General features: G+C 41.5%; 1 long non-coding RNA gene across 1 annotated transcript in view; it reads left to right on the top strand.

The window, feature by feature from the left end:
- LOC125111843 (uncharacterized) overlaps positions 1-10,526 on the top strand; it is a 54,125-nt gene extending 43,599 nt beyond the window's left edge. Inside the window, exon 4 of the long non-coding RNA XR_007130953.1 lies at positions 9,522-10,526. This is a non-coding gene — a long non-coding RNA (uncharacterized LOC125111843). The remainder of the gene's footprint in view (positions 1-9,521) is intronic.
- The last annotated feature ends 13,155 nt before the right edge of the window (positions 10,527-23,681 follow it).

Genomic DNA, 23,681 nt, shown 5'->3' with positions numbered 1-23,681 from the left:
CCTTCTGAAACTATTCCAAAAAAATTGCAGAGGAAGGAATACTCCCAAGCTCATTCTATGAAGCCATCATAATCACTCTGATACCAAAACTAGATGATACCACAAAAAAGGAAAAATTGTAGGCCAATATCACTGATGAACATAGATGCAAAAATCCTCAACAAAATACTAGCAAACTGAATCCAGCAATGCATCAAAAGGATTGTACACCATGATCAAGTGGGATTTATCCCAGGGATGCAAGGATTTTTCAATATCCAGAAATCAATCACTGTGATACACCATACTAACAAACTGAAGAATAAAAACCATATAATCCTCTCAAAAGATGTGGAAAAGTCTTTTGACAAAATCCAACACCTATTTCTGATAAAAACCCTCCAGAAAGTGGGCATAGAGGGAACTTACCTCAACATAATAAAGGCCATATATGACACACCCACAGCTTTTTCTCAATGGTTAAAAAGCTGAAAGAATTCCCACTTAGATGAGGAACAAGACAAAGATGTCCACTCTGACCACTACTATTGAACATAGTTTTGGAAGTCCTAGCCATAGAAATCAGGGAAGTAAAAGAAATAAAAGGAATCCATATTTGAAAGGAAGAAGTAAAACTATCACTGTAGATTACATGACACTATACCTAGAAAATCCTATAGATTCTACCAGAAAACTGTTAGACCTCATCAATGAATTTAGTAAAGTTGCAGGATAGAAAACTAATACACAGAAATTGACTGTATTTCTATACACTAGCAATTAAAGATCAAAAAGAGAAATTAGGGAAACAATCCCATTTACCATTGCATCAAAAAGAATGAAATACCTAGGAATAAACCTACCTAAAGAGACAAAAGACCTGTACTCTAGAAACTGTGAGATGCTGATGAAAGAAATCAAAGATGACCCAAACAGATAAAAAGATATATCATGCTCTTGGATTGGAAGAATCAATCTTGTCAAAATGACTATACTACACAAGGCAGTCTACTGATTCAGTGTGATCCCTATCAAATTACCAAAGACATTTTTCACAGAACTAGAACAAAAAAAATTTTAAAGTTTGTTTAGAAGCACAAAAGACCCAGAAGAGCCAAAGCCATCCTGAGAAAGAGAAATGGAGCTGGAAAAATTGGTCTCCATGGCTTTAGATTATATTACAAAGCTACAGTCATTGCAACATTATGGTACTGGCACAAAAACAGAAATATAGATCAGTGGAACAGGATAGAAAGCTCATGTTTAAACCCACATACCTACAGTCAACTAATCTATGGCGAAGGAGCCAAGAATATAGAGTGGAGAAAAGACAGTCCCTTCAATAAGTGGTTGTGGGAAAACTAGACAGCTACATATAAAAGAATGAAATTAGAACACTCCCTAACACCATACACAAAAATAAACTCAAAGTGAATTAAAGACCTAAATATAAGACCAGATACTATGACACTCTTAGAGGAAAACATAGGCTGAACACTCTATGACATAAACCACAGCAATCTCATGTATGTGTAACTGGATCACCACACTGTACAGTAGAAAATTAACAGAAAGTGGTAAACCAGCTATAATGGAAAAAAATAAAAATCATTATTACCCCCCCATAACAATATCTTGTTTGATCCACCTCCTAGAGTAATGACAATAAAAACAAAAGTAAACAAATGGGACCTAACCAAACTTGAAAGCTTCTGCACAGCAGAGGAAACCCTAGACAAAACAGAAAGACACTCCACAGAATGGGAGAAAATATTTGCAAATGTAGTGACTGACAAGGGATTAGTCTTCAAAATGTATAAATACCTCCCTCAGCTCAATACAAAAAAAAAAAAAACAAACAACCCCATCCAAAAATGGGCCGAAGATCTAAACAGACAATTCTCCAAAGAAGACATACAGATGGCCAAAAAACACACAAAAAGATGTTTAACACCACTCATTATTAGAGAAATGCAAATCAGAACTACTATGAGGTACCACCTGACACCAGCCAGAACGGCCATCATCCAAAAGTCTACAAACAATAAATGCTGGAGAGGATGTGGAGAAGAGAGAACCCTGTTACACTCTTGGTGGAAATGTAAATTGGTGCAACCACTGTGGAGAACAGTACGGAGATTCCTCACAAAACTAAACATAGAACTACCATTTGATCCAGCAATCCCTCTCCTGGGCATCTATCCAGAGAAAAACCATGACTCAAAAAGATACATGTACCCCATGTTCACTGAAGCACTATATACAATAGCCAAGACATGGAGGCAACCTAAATGTCCATCGACAGAGGAGTGGATCAAGAAGATGTGGTACATATACGCAATGCAATAGTACTCATCCATTAAGAGGAAAGAAATAATGGCATTTGCAGCAACATGGATGGACCTAGAAATTATCATGCTAAGTGAAGTCAGACAGACACAAACTTCATATGTTGTCACTTACCTGTGGAATATAAAAAAAGGACACAACAAACTTCTTTGCAGAACAGATACTGGCTCACGGACTTTGAAAAATTTATGGTTTCCAAATGAGACAGGTTGGGGGTGGGGGGAATGGGCTGGGGATTTGGGATGGAAATGCTATAAAGTTGAGTTGTACAACTCTTGCATTTGGAGTGGATGGGCAATTAGATCCTGCTGTATAACACAGGGAACTATATATTTAATCACTTGTAATGGAACATGATGGAGGATAGTGTGAGGATATATATATATATATATATATATATATATATATATACACACATATATATACATATATATATGCATGTATGTATCTGGGTCACTGTGCTGTACAACAAAAATTGAACATTGTAAATCAATCATAATAAAAAATGTAAAAACAAATAACCATCTAAAATAAATTCCAAACCTCTAGAAAAATGACTTTTTGGGGTCTTACCCTGTTAAATAATCCCTTAAAGCTAAGTAAATAGTACAGTTCTTCCAGTACTTTTCTATGCTGAATTAATGTAAGAAGCATTTTTCAACATTTTAATAACTAAATCATGAAAATTCCTCTTCTCGTGTTCTATGATCCTTACATAAAATGCTTTGATTATATGAAGATAAATACAGCTACCAAGAACTGTAAATAAACAAATGCATATGTCTTTTAAGGAGTCACAGTTCCCAATAAAGGAGAGTATTTGTTTCTCTTGAAATGTGATATAACTTGGGTGCCTAGAACCATAGAACAGTGCAAAGTTTAAAGAAAAGAGAAAGCTACCTGGATGATTTTCCCCAGATATACACATGGTTTTTCTACCTTGGAATCTAAACATGTTGATGGTAACTTTTCACTGTTTTGTTTTGTACTAAGGAAATGGTTCCCAAAGACTAGCCCCTGAACCAATGCATCAACATTGCTGGGGAACTTGTTAGAAATGCAGATATTGGGAGTTCCCATCGTGGCTCAGTGGTTAACGAACCCAACTGGTATACGTGAGGACATGGATTCAATCCCTGGCCTCACTCAGTGGGTTAAGGACCTGGCATTGCTGTGAGCTGTGGTGCAGGTCACAGACACAGGTCATATCCTGCGTGTCTGTGGCTGTGGTATAGGCTGGCAGCTGCAGCTCTGATTCGACCCCTAGCCTGGGGAGCTCCAAATGCCATGGGTGCAGGCCTCAAAAGACCAAAAAAAAAAAAAAAAAAAGAAAGAAAGAGATGCAGATTTTCAGTCCCACCCTGAACTATTGAATCAGTACCTCTGGAGGTGGGACCAGCAATTGGAGTTTTCATAAGCCTGCCCTTGGATGCTCGCTCACCCTAGAGCTTGGGAACCTCAGCTCTAAGGAAGGGCACCACCAGCATGCACCTGAGTGGGAATGCAGGCTGGAATTAGTCTTTATGCTGTATTATTCCAAAAATTATATGCTTTTATAAATAGTAGTAAGCTAATTTCAAAATGTTAATTCCTCTCATCATTAACAGTACTTGGGAATTTTTTTCCCACCTCCCAACCATCTTACCTGATGGAAGAATGTGGGAAAGGCACCACTCACAGATGTTCTCCTCTGCAAGGAAAACATGTTTGGGATTGTAAGGTGTTTTTCTTTGCTCTGTTCCTTCTCAAAGCAAGGCATGCAGTTCCCATATGACTCTTTCCCTCTTATCCTCCAGAGACCAGAACACCTTTCATTTGAGTTCAGTGCATCTTCTTTAATAAGGACAGAGTCTTCTACCAGAATCTTCTTACAGCCTTGACAAAGTAGAATCTAATGGACATATTGTAAAAAAAAAAAGCCATCTTAAAAAGACTCAAATATTGGGGTAAGGTGGGGGAATCCTTTCTTTGGAGAATTCAGAAAAACTGGTGCATTTGAAATACTCCAAAGAGACACTCACTGGTCTGCTGCCCTCAGAACCCCCTTCCCCTCAAATGGCTGTCAGACCAGCCATTCCAGCCTCCATTCAGTCACAAGTCTGCATTTTTTTTTTCTTAGGACCATATAGTAGTTACTGTCCTGGCTAGTGAAAGAAAATATAGATCCCAGTCTGGCAAGGAATGCCCTCTACTAACCTACCCTATCATTCCCTTATAGGGCTTCCTAATACAGAGTCTCTCTGGCAGAGTTTGCCCCCCACCCCAATGATCTGCTCATTCCAACTTCCAGATCTTTGCTCAAGATAGCAAACCTGCTATTCCAAAATCATCCATTTTCCATAAATCCATCTATTTATTGTGCAAATATATACTGGGTTCCTATCATGTACAAAGCACAAGGCACAGACCAGTAAGCTAAACAGACATTATCTGTGTCCTAAACGCCCTCCAGGGTGCAATCTCTCTTCCTTTTCTTCCAGTCTGATCCAAACGATTTAGCACAGTGCTATGAATGTATTATGTAAAGTGTTACCTGTACTTCTGTTTCTTAATGCATTTTCCCTGTTACACTGCAGGCTCACTAATTGGTGTATTTTCCCCCTCCCTGCCTGGAGAAACAGGAGAGGTGAGGACACCAGCAACCTTGGACGTCAGGACATACGCCGTGCGGGACTAACTGCCCACTTCTGGCTGGAACCACTTTCTGTTTCTGAGCTGGGGGCACGACAGACACAGAGAATAGCTAAATACGTACATCTTTCTGCCCACAGAAAATATTTTCTAGGAAAAACTCTAGTATTCAGAGGTGTGCAGCCAGGAGAAGGGAACATACACAAGTACAGCTTGGTACATTACTTTCTATTTCATTTGAACAAAACCCAAGGTACCAAGTCAGAAATATATGAAGACATTTTCACTTTCATTTATATGATGCCAGACAGGAGATTATCACCTGTAGAAAAGAGTTATTTAATTATTAAGTAGTAATCTGAAGGCAATCAGAGATGGTGAATAAAAGACAAGAATAATGCAGCATTAGATTGGTAATGTTTTCAATAGCAGACATAGGATGAGGCATTATGTAGTTGACTATGGATTCCCATAGCAATGATATCAGTGACTTATGAAAAACGTGCTGACATTGTCTGTCACTGACTTCACTCTCAAAATTCATATTGTTGACCCTGCATATATGTGGGTTCTGCACCCATGGATTCAACAAATTAGAGATTTCAAAAATTTTTTGAAAGAAAATTCCAGAAAGTTCCAAAAAGAAAAAGTTGAATTTGCCATACATGTCACCAGCTATTTACAGGGCATTTACACTGTACTGGGTGTTTTAAGTAATGTAGAGATGATTTAAAGTATCCAAGAGGTTATATGCAAATACCGCACCATTCTATATATGGGACATGAGCATCCCTGGATTTTGGTATCCGCAGTCCTGGCACTAGTCTCCAAAGATATGGAGGGATGACCATACTTGGTATTTCTCATGAATGCCTTTACTGATAGCTGAAAGTCAGATGCATTAAGCAGTTGGCTTGAGGGGGTGGTCTTCAATGCTTTCTGACCTTCACACTCATGATTTCTGACTTCTTCCATTTTCCGAGATCATCTTGCCCAGCCTACCTACCCAGCTGTGGATTCTCACCTTCCACCTGTCTCCTTCCTAGCCTCAAAAACTTGATGTTCACACACTTGGGACACATGCACTTTCTTCTGTCAGCCAGGTCTCTGAGAACCAGAATAGCACTGAATAACTGCTACTCACATTCTGAGCACCTTCTGCTATTTTTTCTGTTTAAAATAGGAAATATTTCAAACATACAGAATAAAATACACTCAAGTCTGTACCACCTAGACTGAAAATATCTGTTAATATTTTTCCATGTGCTCCAGGTCTGTGTATTTCAAAAAATAAAGTGTTAGAGATACAGTGGGCACTTTCTTGCATTGCATTGTTCTTCCTCCCTCTTACAAACACAACTCTAAGTTTAGTTAGCATGTGTCCAATTAAAATATTCAGTGGCCTTGGGCTCATGTAACATGGATCTAGTCAATGAGATAAACACAGAGTCTGGGGATACATCCCTTCTCAAATAAAAAATCAAAGCTTCATTGGGAGACATTCTTTGCTTCCCACATCTTCCACCTGGAATGTGGATGGAAGGCCTGGAGATACAGCATCTACTTTGTGACCAAGAAGAACAATCAGAACAATATTTTTCTGTTCATGGATGCTTAGGCTATTTCCATTGTAGGGCTACTGAGTATAAAACTACAAAGGACATTCTTATACAGGCATACCTCATTTCATTGTGCTTCACAAATATTACATTTTTTTACAAATTGAAGGTTATGGCAACCCTTTGTTGTCAGATGATGATTAGCATTTTTGGCAATAAAGTAGTTTTAAGTTAAGGTATGTATTTTTTTTTAAGGACATACTGCTATTGCAGACTTAACAGACTACCATGCAGTGCAAACATAACATTTGTATACATTGGGGAGGCAAACAGTTAGAGTTTTTGTACTGACCTGTTTGCTTTATTGCAGTGCCACAAACCAACCTTAGTATCACCAAGGTGTGCTAGCACCGATATTTCTGTGGACCTACTTTTCATCTCTTGGGTAAATACTTATGAATGAAAATGCTGGGTCATGGAGTAGGTATATGTTTTAATATTTAAAGTAACTGCTAAACAATTTTCCAAAGTGGTTTGACATTCCTACATATTAAGCTTTGATAACTGATGTCTTGTTTTTTATTCTTCTTAGATATTCCTAGCCTTTTAGTTTTTATATAAAATTTAGGACAATTAAAAATTCTTTTTTGATTTTGATTACAATTTGGGGGGGTGCACCCATGGCATATGGAGGTTCCCAGGCTAGGGGTTTAATCGGAACTGTACCTGCCAGCCACAGCCACAGCAACAAAGGATCTGAGCCACATCTGCAACCTACACCACAGCTCACAATAACACTGGATCCTTAACCCACTGAGCAAGGTCAGGGATGGAACTTGCATCTTCATGGATGCTAGTCAGATTCATTAACTGCTGAGCCATGAGAGGAACTCCTGATTACAATTTTCTTGAACATATGGACGGTGGTTACTTTGGAGAGAACAAAATTTTTTTAACTCAATGAATTTTATTATATTATAGTTGTATAACCATCATCACAACCCAGTTTGACAACATTTCTATCCCAAACCCCCAACCCATCCCTCTCCTACCAACCTGTCTCATTTGGAAACCATAAATTTTTCAAAGTCCGTGAGCCAGTATCTGTTCTGCAAAGAAGTTTGTTGTGTCCTTTTTTTTAAGTTGAATCTATAAGTGACAGCATATGACACTGGTGTCTCACTGAGTAACTTCACTTAGCATGATAATTTCTAGGTCCATCCATGTTGCTGCAAATGCCATTATTTCTTTCCTCTTAATGGATGAGTACTATTGCATTGCGTATATGTACCACATCTTCTTGATCCACTCCTCTGTCGATGGACATTTAGGTTGCCTCCATGTCTTGGCTATTGTATATAGTGCTTCAGTGAACATGGGGTACATGTATCTTTTTGAGTCATGGTTTTTCTCTGGATAGATGCCCAGGAGAGGGATTGCTGGATCAAATGGTAGTTCTATGTTTAGTTTTGTGAGGAATCTCCGTACTGTTCTCCACAGTGGTTGCACCAATTTACATTTCCACCAAGAGTGTAACAGGGTTCTCTCTTCTCCACATCCTCTCCAGCATTTATTGTTTGTAGACTTTTGGATGATGGCCGTTCTGGCTGGTGTCAGGTGGTACCTCATAGTAGTTCTGATTTGCATTTCTCTAATAATGAGTGGTGTTGAACATCTTTTTGTGTGTTTTTTGGCCATCTGTATGTCTTCTTTGGAGAATTGTCTGTTTAGATCTTCGGCCCATTTTTGGATGGGGTTGTTTGTTTTTTTTTTTGTATTGAGCTGAGGGAGGTATTTATATATTTTGAAGACTAATCCCTTGTCAGTCACTACATTTGCAAATATTTTCTCCCATTCTGTGGGGTGTCTTTCTGTTTTGTCTAGGGTTTCCTCTGCTGTGCAGAAGCTTTCAAGTTTGGTTAGGTCCCATTTGTTTACTTTTGTTTTTATTGTCACTACTCAAGGAGGTGGATCTGAGAAGATATTTCTGTGGTTTATGTCAGAGTGTTCGGCCTAGGTTTTCCTCTAAGACTATCATGGTATCTGGTCTTATATTTAGGTCTTTAATCCATTTTGAGTTTATTTTTGTGTATGGTGTTAGGGAGTGTTCTAATTTCATTCTTTTACATGTAGCTGTCCAGTTTTCCCAGGACCACTTATTGAAGGGACTGTCTTTTCTCCATTGTATATTCTTGGCTCCTTTGTCATAGATTAGTTGACTGTAGGTATGCGGGCTTAATTCTGGCTTTATATCTTGTTCCACCGATCTATATTTCTGTTCTTGTGCCAGTACCATACGGTTTTGATGACTGTAGGTTTGGAATTTAAGTTCTTATATTAAAAACTGCAGTGGGCGTAGGAAAAGCAGTGAGCTCTCATAGTATTTCAGGCTGTGTTTTAACAGAAAAAAGACCACAGGCACCTGCATTGTTAGTTAAATTCCTAATTCATCCTACTGAAGATTCTAAATCTTACCAGAAGTAAGCTGGCCACACAGAGGAGGAGCAGATGAGGTGAGGTGTCTAAGAGGAAGTATAGTCCAGGGCAAGGCCACAGCGTAGGATTTTAGCCTAGTTCTGCCCTGGAGTCAGCACATGTTCTTGGCCAAGGTAGCAGCAGAAGGTGAATGGCAGGAAGCATTCTTACAAAGCCATAGAATCCACTTCCATATGTGGTGTGTTGTGATTCTTTGTATGTGGCTGGTAGGGTTGGGGGGATACCATGTACATACACACTCTGATGCTCATTTTTACAACAAAGACTGACTGTTGCCTGTGTGGTGGACTCATCCCCAGCATGTAGCTGTAGTAACTACAGGTCAGGCAGGTCACCTAGGAGCCCCACAGCAACACAACTGTCAAACCTGCTCTTTGTTCAACCATGCTGCCTCACAGGAATGAGCTTGAACAGTGGTCTTCCCTGCCCCTGAGGCAGCTCACTGCTGGAAAATGAAGCTTCTGCTGTTGCACTAAGCTCTTCTCCCTTCTCTGCCCTCTTCCCCAGATGCTGCTAAGCCCTTCAGCATTGTGATCTTTTCACTGACAGAATGTGTTCCACAAGACGTATCTGCCTGTGGCCAGCATGGTGAGTTGATGGCTTGGCCACCACCACCTCGAGAGAAAACTGGTGCAGCCAGAGGTGATGTGCTCCAAATGATAACTGCCATCCCCTGTCTATGTGGGTTCTCACAGTCATAATATAGTTTATGTCACATCAGAAAAATTAATGTACCTACTTCTCAAATGTAAAGATACCTACCAGACATTGTAAAAGCATATTCATGTAAGTGAATTTGTTCAGGTAAAACTGTTACCTGTTGAGCTCTAGAGATGTGAGATACAGTGAGAGCTGTTTTCTTTTTGTATATAACTTTCTCACCCTGATTTCTGTATCATGGCACTGCCATTATTCCGTGTCAAGTCCCCCATGTACCCCCAGGTCACATTGTCTTGAGGTGGGGTATCCTTTGAGTCCCAGAATAACCACAGGTCTAGACAGGATCCTATGTGAACCAGCAGAAACATCCATGAAAGGAGTGATGTTTTCCTTGCTTCCTCCCCCTGCCCTCAAAAGTGCTCCCATAAGATTTCTGAACTAGGAGAGTAGAAAGAGAAGTACTTTAAAACCTGAATTTTTAATTACAGTTTTAGCACTCTCCTGCACAGTTCTGTAACATCTGTAGTGCTAAGTACTGGGGAGAAGAAAGTGCCATTTTGGAGATGAAAAAATTGCTTGATTCTGTTTTGGCTTCTTCCTTGCTACTCTTTGAAGACTGTTTTTGCAGCAACAGAAGCTTTTGTTGTCATCAGTGATGTTGAGAGATTTATACATGTTTATGTTCGGCTCAACAAAAGCTGCTTTATCTTCTCCTGTCTACTAGGTATTTTTCTTTGCAGTTGATAAAGAAGTTGGGGTTCGTTTCTTCCATGCCTTGAAAGATGTGGGTTTGTGGTTATTATTTAATCATTTATTTTGTTAGGTTTCCACACCTAAATAAAGAATGAGTCAAAGTCTGGGAGTTGGACATGCCTTTTTATCAGGTCCTAGTGGAACTGTGTGGCCATAATGTAGGCTGCCGAGAGTTGGCTCCAGCCATCTGAGTGCATCGCCATTGCGGCCAGCCAGCCAGCTCCTTGGACCCCGTTTCCATCAGCTCCGCTGGCAACAACTCTGGAATTCTGGGTTTGGCTTTTTAAAAATGTCGTCAAATGTGGTTTTCTTCTCAATAGGCATTGAATGAAACACTGCGAATGTTGCCACTGACTCAGCGATGTCTGGGAATTAACAGGAGCACGCTGACGTCACGCAGTTTTACGATGACTTATCACATGCTGTGTCCTGATGACCAGCAGTGTCTGGCCCTGGCAGGCACTCACTGTTGGTTGAGTGAATGAATGTTAGCTTTTCCATTATGAAAGACTCACTTTTACTGGGTTTTACAACTTTAATCAAGCATTCTGGAACCCTCTTAAAGAACGGAACATCGTTTCAACAGTGTGAAGGAGTGGGGGTAGGTTGTGCTCACGGGGAGGAAATAAGCGACAAGAGAATCTGAGACAGATGCTTGGGAGAAAGGGGCCTGTCCAATGCCAGAGGATGAGCATAAGGATGTTTCCTGCAGCCTCTCTAAAGCCTTCTTCACTCACACTGAATATGGAGAGCAGAGGGGGAGAGCTCAAATCCATGCCTGTGTATGGTAGTGACTGCTTTCATTCTCTTGGGATAAATGGCTGTGCTATAACCAGTGAGAAACATGTGCTTGTCCCCCCTTCTTTTTGTCCCATACAAAGGAATAAATATAGGTTTCAGAGTCTATCTTTTTGGGGAGAAGGCGGGATGCTAAGAACTACCAAGCGCAGACTGACCACTGAACTTGGCTCAGTCAGTCCCATGAGGAGGATCTCACTTCATTCTCAAGAGACCCCCAGGAAGAAGACATTATATCTCCCTCCCCAAGGGTTTTCTGATGAAGAAATCAAAATGCGGAGAGATTTTCGCAGTCTCCAAGGTGACTGCCTCACTTCAGAGCAGGTCTGTGCTTTAAAAAATCATACGGCTAAGTTCAGAGGAAATGCACAGTTAATCTTTCATGCTGGAGTTAAAGAGTATTTGGTAGCAGACAGCAGACTTTTTCTATTGGTCTTAAATATTTAGAATGGGAAAGTCTTTGTTGTTACTGAATACAATCCCTAGCCCTCTCATTATTTCCGTATTCTAAGACTAGAGATCTTTCTGCTACACTGCTAGTTTTTAGTTTTTGTTTTAACCAGGGAAACCCTTCCTATACAAAAAACCTTAGAGGTGAGCCCAATTTGAAACATAGCTAAAAAGCAAAGCTACTCTACCTGTATTGGAAAAGAGGAATGTAGTTGCAGAGTTCTTATTTCCTGTCCTTTCCTGGAAAAAAAAAAAAAAGCCATTCTCAGAGTTCCCACTGTGGTGCAGTGGGTTAAAGATCTGGCATTGTCTCTGCAGCAGCACGGGATGAATCCCTGGCCTGGCCCTGTAGGTTAAGGATCCGGTGTTGCCACAGTTGTGGCGTAGGTCACAGTTACAGCTCAGATTCCATTCCTGTTTTAATCCATGTATAGGAAACAAAATCCACTCTAGCAACAGAAATGATGTATCATAAAGTATTGAATGCCTTAGAGAATCACTGAGAGGGCTAGGGAAACAGGCTGGAGGGAGAGCTTCCAGGAACTCCTCAAACAGCCCCACAGAACTGGGCTGCCAGGGGCACCCTGGCCCACCAACATCAGAGGAACGGTTGCATAGATCAGTGTGAATTTTTCCTTTTTTGGCTGCCCTGCTGACATACGGTATTCCTGGGCCAGGGATTAGATCTGAGCTGTGGTTGTGATCTGCCACAGCTGTGGCAATGCTCAATCCTTTAACCCACTGCGCTGGGCTGGGGATTGAACCTGCATCCTGATGCTGCAGAGATGCTACTGATCCTATTGCGCCACAGTGGCAACTCCTGAACTGTCACTTTTTTTTTCTTTCTTTCTTTTTTTTTTTTTTTTGCTTTTTAGGGCTGTACTTGCAGCATATGGAGGTTCCCAGCCCAGGAGTCCAATCAGAGCTGCAACTGCCAGCCTACACCACAGCCACAGCAATGCCAGATCCGAGCCACATCTGTGATCTACACCACAGCTCACAGCAACACTGGATCCCCGACACACTGAGTGAGGCCAGAGGTCAAACCTGCATCCTCGTGGATACTAGTTGGATTCTTTTCCGCTGCGCCACAACAGCAATCTCCTAGAAGAACGTCACTTTCCATCTCCTTTGAGAGGTAGTAAGCTTTGCCAACCAAATACTCACCTTTTCCCCTTTCCCTGTCCCCTACACACCCTTTTGGGTATGGTGAGGGAGCAAGAGAGAAAGACCAATTTGGTGTCAAGTCTGAGCTCCCCAGAGCTCCAAGGCAGACAGGTTGGGGGTGCTGGGAGAGGCTTGGTGGTCAGCAGCACCAGGGTCAGGATGAGGACCAAAAACCAGAGACTAGCTGGGGCTGCAGTCATCTAAGAGATGCTAACGGCAGATGCGGCTGAGGGAAGCCTGTAGGGATGATGGTATTTCAACCAATGCTAGGATGGACAGAGGTCAACTGATGTCCGGATGCCTCCTCATTGATACTGGACTGAGACCATCCTTACCACCAGCTCCAAACTCAGAGGCCACCCAGGAGAGAAATGTTGCCTGAACACATCCTGAAAAGCCTGATTCAACCAAGTTTACAATGAACTTGGATGAAATGTGTGCCCCTAAGTAGAATATGGACTAAGACAATATTTAGTCATTCTTTTGCCTGTCTGAATTTGTAAAATCAGATTACGTTGGCTACATAGATAACCTCCGTGTGGTGTGACAAAAGGCAGAGAGAGTGCTAAGTGCTAAATGAGGATGAGCCAGAGGTTTCCCACCCACACTCTGAGGAGGTCAGAGTTGAGCAAGAGTTACACTGAGCAAAGCTGTAGGATGAAGGACAAAGGCAGCAGGAATAAGGGCACCTTAAGTCAATTGCATAACGGCCAGAGAGGCTACAAAGTGAAATGCAATGGGTTGCATAGGTGAAAGCAAAACCCAAAAGCCCTTTCACATACAAGGCATGAGAATTCCTGAGGGTTTAAGAAATGGCACAGTTTTAATAGCCCAAGTCTTGATAAGAGAAACCAGGATAAACTGGTGTGATATTTAGGACATAGAAATGTCTCCTCACACAAATATGAACATAAATAACTTTCCTTATTTAGTGCTTCTGTGAATGAACTTGAAAAGAAACTGGAAATGTGTATACTTTTACTTACACAAAGTTTACTTAAAAGTAACAATTCAGAGTTCCCGTCTTTCTGTTCTCAGAGCTTCAAACCTCTCTGTTGAGCCGATCTCTGCCAAACCCCATCTGAGAACTCAGTCCTGGAGCCCAGGGCAGGGACCCCTTCCTTCTCAGCTCTCTTCTCCAGAGCCTGTTTCCTCCCGCTGCTTTGCCTCAGTCTGCTGGAATGCTCCCTATGGAGGCAGTGAACCTGGCTCTCACAGACTCTTGCTGTAAACTTTAGGTGTTGGTACTCAAAAGGCTGAGGCTCCTGTGAACTATTGATTCTGTAAATTTGTAAAGCATCTATTTTGGAATTTTTCCTTCTCTGCTGTATCACTCCTGCCCTGTTTCCTCCTTCTATGAACAAGGGAACAAGAGCAGAAAGCCCGAGGGGAGAAAACCACTCACCTTAATTACTATACCAAGTAACATCCTGCCCATTCCATTTATGTGTCTGTCCTGTGCTATGATAACCTGTGAGCTCAGTGAAGAAGGAGGAATGTTTCATTTTCATCTTTCCCATGGTAGAGTGACACAAAAGAGGGACTTAAAGAGTTCCCACTGTGACACAATGGGATCAGCGGTGTCTCTGCAGTGCCATGATGCAGCTTCGACTCCAGCCCAGCACAGTGGGTTAAAGGATCCAACATTGCCATACATGCCTCATAGATTGCAACTGCAGCTTGGATCTGTCCCCTGGCCTGGGAACTCCATCTGTCCATCTGCCATGGGGTGGCAAAAAAGGGGGGGGGAGAGGCATTTAAATGTCTGTTGGATGAGTGAAAGTAAGCCCAGTCTCCTTCCCCCATTCAAGATACATAGAGAAATGGAGAGATATACACTTTATCTATATAGCATTCTGTGACATGAGTCACAGGACTTGTAAATGTGATCCTGTCCTGGGGGATGTTCTTATCTGTAGACCTGTTGCCATTTTACTTCCTCCCCAGCACCATTGAAAAAGCCTCATTTGCCTCCTTTCTGACTTCTCAAGTTCACCCCACCTGAAACCTCACCACTGAGTACTCTTCCTCCTGTGCCTGGATCCAGCCTGCCATCTTTCCTCCCCATCACACTATCTTTTGCCTTCTCATTGCCGCAGTCTTGGACCCAGATTCTTATTATCTAGCATCCAGGTTGGTTATAAGCAATTTCTTCCCACTTTTCCTGCCTCTAGTTTCCACGTCTCTCATTTTCATTCTGCACCCACCTTCTACATTAATCTTCCAGACTGATCCAGTTAAGTTCCCTGATATTCTGCTATTGGCTGACAATGCTTGAAATCGCTACTGATGTAATTTTCCCAGATCTTTACTTTTCCTCTTCCACCTCATCAATTTAAAGCCCATCCAGCCCTCAAAGTCCAGCCTAACATTTTTATCATCTCTATGCCTTGTTTGTTCTGTTCATTTTTTGGCCACCCTATGGCAGATGGAGTTCCCAGGCCAGGGATCAGATCTGAGCCGCAGTTGCAACCTATGCAGCACCTGAGGCAATGCCAGATCCTTAACCCACTGTGCCAGGCAGGGATTGAACCTGCATCCCAGTGCTCCCAAGATGCCACCAATCCCATTACACCACAGCAGGAACTCCTCACCTTTATGCCATCTTCCCCAACATACCTTGCCTCCCAAGGTAAAGCAATTTTCATTCCAACTTTCCATTACTGTGGCCCAAATGTAACAAAACTAATTAAGTGATACATTATCTTATATACATGTCTTATCCTCTCAAAATAATTGCTCCCTCAAAGGAGACAAATCTGTTAAAATCTCCAAAGGCATGCTACAGAAGAGACACTCATTAAATGTCCCTTTATAGACTGAGCAAGACCTCATTCTCCCTCTGGACATGGAGTTCTTTCCTCAGGAAGGAATGTGAGGAATATTAGGGCAGGGACAGAGTGGAGTGCGCCTTGCTAGCTTGGGTAGTTCTTATGATTTATCTTTCTTGAAACTTGATGATTGTACTTTCTATAGTTCCCCCGTCATACTGTGGTTTTCTAAAAATGAGCTTATTTACTGTAAAAAATGAGGCACATTGTAAGGTCCTGAGGTCCAGATACCATAAACACTTGAACAGGCCAGATCACCCCAGGCCAATATATTCAAATGCATTCAACTAAAATATCCTTTTCTAAGCTGAATCTAGTGTTTTGCCCCAATTATTCCAAATAGCCTCAAGCGTCCCTTTTGCTTTGGTGTTGGCACATCAAAAAAGTATTTTCAAAATCCTGTCAAGTTCTCTTGGACTAGAACATAGTCAAATAATTTGTGATTCCCAACCACATTTGGAGAACATGAGGAGCAGTATTAGGAACTACTCCAAGCCAACAGGACCTAGCAATCTATGAATTCTGTCACCTTCTCTGTGACTCACAGTACTAGTGGTTCAATCCTACAGCTAAGAGAGAAAGAGAATAATGTGACTGAAAGCCAAAACTGACACTAGGTTCTGCTACTAAGGCAAACTGTATAAGTCATACCAATTGCAAAAATACATATTCTGCCCACTTCCACTTTTAAAGACTTGGGAAAATGTTAGAGATGGAGTCTGAAGAGGGAAAGAGGGAAGACTAAAATTTCCAAACCTTTTCTGAGACCCTGCTGCAATGCAGAACAAATTATTGAACTGTTAGATAATGAAATTAGCCCAGAGCTCTGGCAGGAATGAAGAGAGCTGAGTTGCTCTGCTTTCTTAAGTGAGAGGAATTGAGATGGGAGGGTTTGAGGGAACAAGGTGACCAAGCAACTTGGATGATAAGAGGACTTTTAAGGAAAAGAAAGTTTAATGTTTGATTTTATGATGCATCGATGCTGAATCCTTCCATCTCCCTGGAATATTCAGTAAAGTCTGGTACATAAACAGTGTCATCTGTAAGTAGTTTTCAGGGAAAACAGAGGATCTGTGTTCTACATCCAGGACCATGAAGAGCAGAAAGAAGTGAACAGTGGTGGGAGGAAAGAGCTGGACTTGACAGGAAACAGTTGTTCAGACCCACAAGTGGCAATAAGAATGTAAAAACCCTCCAATTTGCTAAAATGTTGGCAGAAGACCAGAATTCCAAAAGGACATGGATAAAGGCCCTGAGATAATTTATATAAATATGAGGGGACAGACTGGGTGACCTTAGCTACATTGAGTTACATATTCATGTCCATATGGACACAATTTGGCTATAGAGTGCAAATTTAATCTTCAATCTCTTCACTAATTTTACTTCAAAAACTATGCATGTTTTGTCACCAGGCTTTTATTCTGATCCTAACATGTATCCTCTTTTATAGACATATCTGTGCATTCTGGCTTCTTCAAGATTGTTGCCATCATGTTCTGTGTGCAAAGAGGATTTATAGATGGTACAAATGTGGTGAAAGGTATTCACAGCTAATAAAATCAAGAAAAAATATTGCCTCATAATATTTAAGATGTCTGCCAAGTTGAATAGAGGTGAAAAGCAAAATTCTGCCAAAAGGGCGTCACTGGAGGCAAGAACCGTATTCTCCAACAGAATACACAGAATTGATGGTACCTCACTTCCAGGGTTAAATCATAAAAGACATTGACTTGGAGGTCTCACTGTGGCACAATGGGATCAGTGGCATCTGAAGTGTGAAGATGCAGGTTCGATCCCAGCCTACTACAGTGGGTTAAGGCCTCACCACAGCTGTGGTGTAGGTTGCAACTGCAGCTCAGATCTTATCCCCAGCCTGGGAACTCCATGTACTGCAGGGCAGCCAAAACAAACAAACAAACAAACACAAGACACTGGCTTGCAATCATTTGCCCTGGGGAAGCCAGATTGTGGATGAAGAGGCATGCTTGTTAAGAAACATGGACTTTGAGAATAGACTTGTGATTGCCTGGGGGAGGAGGAGGGAGTGGGATGGATTAGGAGCTTGGGGTTAATGGATGCAAACTATTGCCTTTGGAATGGAGTAGCAATGAGATCCTGCTGTGTAGCACTGAAAACTATGTCTAATCACTTATGACAGAGCGTGATAATGGAAGAAAAAAGAATGTATACATGTATGTGTAACTGGGTCACTATGCTGTACAGTAGAAAAAAATTGAATTGGGAAAATAACAGTAATAAAAAAAAGAAACCAAAGCCTCATGTGAAGAAGCCTGGAAGGGACTCTCTAGCAGCAGTCAGATCTTCAGAGTCTGCAGCCCCAGACGACAATTTAACAGCAAACTCTTGAAAGACCATGAGCTGGAGAGCCAACCACCTGAGCCACTCCTGGATTCCTGATCCTCAGAAAATGTGTTGGATAATAAAGGTTGGTTGTTTTAATTTGCTAAATTTGGGGATAATTTGTTATGCAGCAGTGACTAACTAATGCAGCATGCCCACAAATATGGACCATTGGTGACTACTAAAAACCAACCAACCAACCAAAAAAAAAAAAAAAACCTGAGACATTTTCACAGACTACTGGTTCTATTCACAGACAGCAACATTCTCTGTTGTATTCTCTGTTCTCCATATGAGAGCATTTTGTTTAGGACATTTTTAGCAGAGATTTTGACCATGTAGGAGCAGTTGAATAGTGACAGAATTTGAAATCATACTGTTTAATGAACATGTGAAGGAATTGAATTGTATCATCACAAAGACATGAAAACCGAGGAGTGTACTGATTTGTAAGATTTACAAGGATGTCAAGTGCAAAGAGAAAGAGAAAATGCATTCACATTGCTTCAAAAGTCTAATTGCCAACTTTAGTGAAAGTTACAGCTAGATTGGTCTAAACTCAACCTTAGAGAACATTCCAATGCTCACGAGGTCAGCAAGAGATGCCTGTGCCCCTCCCTATGCAGTTACACCCTATGGGAGCCGGGCTGGTTCCAGCCAGGGCTGCAGCTGGCTGACCTCCAGGCTGCCTATTAGAGGAGCTGGTCTATAAAGCCCCTTTCCACTCTAAGCATATCTAAATCCCTCCAGAAACAACACATTTAATAAGTTTCTCTCACGCTCTGTTATTTTTATACTCAGATCCCATGCCCATCTGCCGTGTGTCTAAATATTCACGTCTTTGGCTGCTTTATTAATTTGGTGTCACTAGAGGGTCCTTGTTTCCATCCTCTCCCCCAGGCAAGATCCACTTTTCTCTCCCATCTGACCAATTTTCAGCAGCTCTTTTTCTTTTTTTTTTTTTTGCCAGTTTAATGTACATTCTTGGGCTTATAATAATGCTAGTTCTAAAACAACTAATATTTCTTTCATTTTTTTCCCCAAACAAAAAAGAGTATGTTTCCATATGGGCCAAACTCTTCCCCTACCCCCAAAAGGTACAAGTTGAAGTCCTAACCCCCAGCACCCAGAATGTGACTGTATTTGTAGATAGAGCCTGTAATAAAATAAGTCATAAAGGCCCTAATCCAATAAGACTGAATAAGAAGAGGAAATTTGGGCACAGAAAAGCAGAGGAAAGAGGATGTGAGGACACAGTGAGAAGGTAGCCATGTGCAAGTCAAGGAGAGAGGCCTCAGTAGAACCGAACCTATTGATGTCTTGATCTTGGACTTCTAGCCTCCAGAATTTTGAGAAAATGTATTTCTGTGTTTAAGCCATTAAGTCTCTGATGTTCTATCATGGCAACCCTAGCAAAGAAATAAGCAGGATGATCCCTTGCTCTGTAAATGGACTCTGCCTCTGCATTGGGGGCATGCTGCCACAGCCCATCCTGCCCCAGGGACTACTGCCTGCACTTCTGATCAACATCAGACCTGTCACCTGAGCCCACTCCCATGCTGGTTCTCTTTCCAAAACACCCTATGTCTGTATCTCCCAGGTATTACTTATAGTGCTTTCTCTCTGATTTTTTGGTGTCGGGCTTTCCCACCAAAATGTATTCACACACAAAAAAATGTATTCACAAGAGTACAACAGGATTGTCTGTTTAAATGATGTGAAAGAAATCAAGAAGATAAATTTATCTGTAGATGATGCTACTCTAATCTGGAATTCACTTTAACACAGGTAGCTTTTTAGAGATTCTTTGTTGCTTCCATTTAATCAGTGCTTCTGCAAAGATTTATATGAACAAAATATGAAGTGCCACCTATATGAACATTCAGTAACATGATGGCCTTAGTCGAGACTCTTCATGGTAAGAGGGAGAAGTATGCCTGGGCTGCTGGAGCTTTGGTGAGGGTGCTGCTCTGCTCTATTGGAAAAGGAAATGGTCATGTTGCTTGCAGAGACCAGGCTGGCTTCCTGGAGGTGGTGGTGCCCAAAATCCACTTTCCCTATGCAATCCAGAGAAACAGACTGAGAGCCTAGGAGAACCCATGGATGCCTGGAGGAGCTTTACCATGAGCATGGGCAGTCTACCAGCATTTGAGCCAGCACTTTTAGCTACATTCTCACCTCCTGCTTCAGTTGTAAATAGTATCAGCTAAAGGGTGGGGGCCACTCTCCTCTATGAGTAATATTGGGGGAGGATGTGATGGCAAGCAGGAAATTGGGGATGATCCCCAGATGCTTCCTAGCTATTTCTTACACTCCTTCAGCTTAAACATCGCTTCCCCAGAGTGGTCTTCTTTGCCTTTCCAGGTAAGTCTAGCTTCCCTGTTAGGGGCCTCCGTAGAAACCTGGACTTCTCCAAAGACTCCTGGGATTCTTTTTCATTTGACTCCCACTAGTCTATTAATTCATAAATAGTAAGGAGTGTCATTAATTCTGTATGTATTTATCCCCAGTGCCTAACTGAGTGCCTGGGATTTACATAAGAGACACTCAAATCCACTGACTAGTGGGAAGAGTGGAGTTAACTCTACATCAAGTGCAGTCTGCTCAGCCCAAATCTGGCAGCTGAAGGCAGACATGGAAGCCCCTGCAGAACCTAGTCCTGGGCACATCTTCAGTCTCTCCTTCCTCTCTGTTCAAGTGGTCAAGTGTAGCACCATTACCACTGCAGTTTTGAGAGAGTCCAAAGAATTGGGCATGAACCTCCCTGTGCTGTGGGGAGGTTAAAGAAGGAGTAGAGGGTAGAGGAGGGAGGAAAGGAGGAGGAGGAAGCTAGAGGAAGATGGAGAAGATGCAGAAGAAGAGGAACAAAGGAAAATAATACTGGCCTTATAACCCTGAGGTCAAGGACTTATCTAGTGTATAATGAAGAGAACAGCATCTTGTGAGCTGTAATACTTTGATGATAAACCAGTTATAATCAGGGGTCATCTTCCTTAAAGTTGCCATTTTCCAGAGCCTCTTTCTTTTTTTAGGTCCAGAAAAAGTCCGAATTTGCTCCTCCTCTTTCTATGCTCACCTACCATCTTGTACATTTCTTTGGCATAACATAGTGTAGATATCAAAGTGTCCATCTGCTCCAGTGGGCTGAGAGTTCTGGAAGCCAAGAACTATGTAATGTATTATGTGACTGTCCCCTGTGGATGGATAAGCACATCCTGAAGATGATGATGTTTCCCAAGATAGCTGTATGTGTTCTGTCAGACTCCAGATGACCCCTTATTCAAGGCTGGCCCCTCAATGCATAGTTAGGATGTTCGCCCACATTCACTTCTGCCTTGCAGGCATGTATATTAGCTCAGGTAATCTTTTTTTTTTTTTTGTCTTTTTAGGGCTGCACTCATGGCATATGGAGGTTTCCAGGGTAGGGGTTGAATCAGAGCTGTAGCTGCCGGCCTGTGCCACAGCCATGCTGGATCCGAGCTGTGTCTGTGACCTACACCACAGCTCATGGCAGTGCTGGATCCTTAACCCACTGAGCAAGGCCAGGGATCGAATCTGTGTCCTCACGGATGCCAGTCAGATTCATTTTTGTGGAGCCACAATGGGAACTCCTCATGTAATCATTATAATAATCTCATGAAGAAAGGGCTATTACCCTCATTTTACAAAGATGGTGGCTGATACCCAAAGAGGTAAGAATGACTTGCCCAAGTCAGAAAGTGTCAGAGTCAGAAGTTTTAAGCAAGCTCTCCATTTCCTTCCTTCCTTCCTTCCCTTCTTTCTTTCCCTTCCTTCCTTCTTTCTTTTCTCTCTCTCTTTCTTTTTTTAATGTCCAGTATGCCATCCTGCCATGGAAATACAAGGAAGAATGAAAGATGAACAGTGTTCTGTGCTTTAGTTCCTATTTTAAACACAGTAGGTTCTCTCATATATCTATCTATAAAACATCTATATTTTTGACTCAAATACTCTCAAAGGGAGCAGACACATCTTTGCTAAGGGCTGTTCCTCTCAGTCCTCACAACTTGCTAACTAGATCCAGAAGCAGAAGCAGACAGTGGAAGAATGATTTGTCCTCATGGTCCTCCAAATAGTATTCATGACATTGGCAGTTTCCCAAGGGGCACCATTTTGTCTGATGCACAATGTTGAAAACCCACAAAGGAACTAAGCTGCTTGGTGTCAGCATGCTTTCTTTTCTATACCTTAGTCCTGTCTGTAAGATCTTTGATTCCTGCCACAGAACCTTTAGATGACCCTTAATACATAGTTAGGATATGGCTTCAAGATTGCTGGAAACAGTGGATTGTAGTTTTCTTCCCAAGTGCCTACCCTTTCTTATTTTCGTATAATATAGAAAAATGACTTTAATAACTTCAGCAGCTGGTCACTGGCAGTATCCACAGCTCAGATTTTATGAACATATTTTTCTCTATGGCCACAAAAATAATGGAAATTTTATTTTTTTTCAGTAATGAATGGTAAAGTTTCTGAATGGAAAAGACATGTTGGCCTCAGGAGAATTGAACTAAGGTTTTTTCCCAGAAATGCAGTCAGAGTCCATCTGAGGCACTGTTCAGGGGAAAGAGTCTCTTTTTTAGTATTTCCAGAAAATTCTTTTTTCTTTCTTTCTTTCTTTTTTTTTTAAGGGACACAGCATATGGAAGTTCCCAGGCTAGGGGTCAAATCAGAGCTACAGCTGCCAGCCTATGCCACAGCCATAGGAATGCAGGATTTGAGCTGCATCTGTGATCTACACCACAGCTCACAGCAACGCTGGGTCCTTAAACCACTGAGTGAGGCTAGGGGTTGAACTCATATACTCATGGATCTCAGTTGGGTTCACTGAGCCACAAAGGGAACTCCCAGAAAATTTTTTATATTGGCCCAAATTGCTTCCTAGGTACTCACTTGGAGCCACTGGATGGGAGTCAGTCCCATTCAAACCACAAAGATTGAGATGGGGAGGAGGCTGGCTTAGAGGGGGCACTAAAGTGAATACATACATACATACATATATATATGCATGTGTGTATACATACATATATATGTATACAACATATACACATATATACATATATATTTTGTTTTTTAAGGCTAAACCTGAAGCATATAGAAGTTCCCAAGCTAGGGGTTGAATCAGAGCTGTAGCTGCTGCCCTATATCTCAGCCACAGCAACGCGGGATCCGAGCTGTGTTCTGTGACCTATACCACAGCTCATGGCATTGCTGGATTTCTAACCCACTGAGTGAAGCCAGGGATCAAACCTGCATCCTCATGGATACTAGTTCAGTTTGCTACTGTAGAGCCATGACGGGACTTCCATAAAGTAAATATATATTTAATATATTTGAGTAACATGCATAAACCCATTTGCCAAATAAAAACAAACTCTCCAAGAATATTCTCCCACCTACATCCTCACACTTATAAGACTTTTGTGTCTTATGTAGTATGCTAGGCAGTAGGGTTAAAGTAAAAGATCAATAAAAGTGTTACAGACATCAGGAAACCAGAGTGTCTCACAAAGAAAGTGATCAGGTAAAGAGAAACCCCTATAAAGTATTTCAAACAGAGGAAATGTAACACAGGGAAAGCAGTAACAAAGATGCTCTAAAGATTTAAAAAAGCAAAAGGAACACT

The sequence above is a fragment of the Phacochoerus africanus genome, chromosome 11 (assembly GCF_016906955.1).
Source record: "Phacochoerus africanus isolate WHEZ1 chromosome 11, ROS_Pafr_v1, whole genome shotgun sequence".
NCBI classification, from domain to species: Eukaryota; Metazoa; Chordata; class Mammalia; order Artiodactyla; family Suidae; genus Phacochoerus; species Phacochoerus africanus.
The sequence above is the reverse complement of the archived record's forward strand: the minus strand, read 5'-3'. Positions and strand labels throughout refer to the sequence as shown.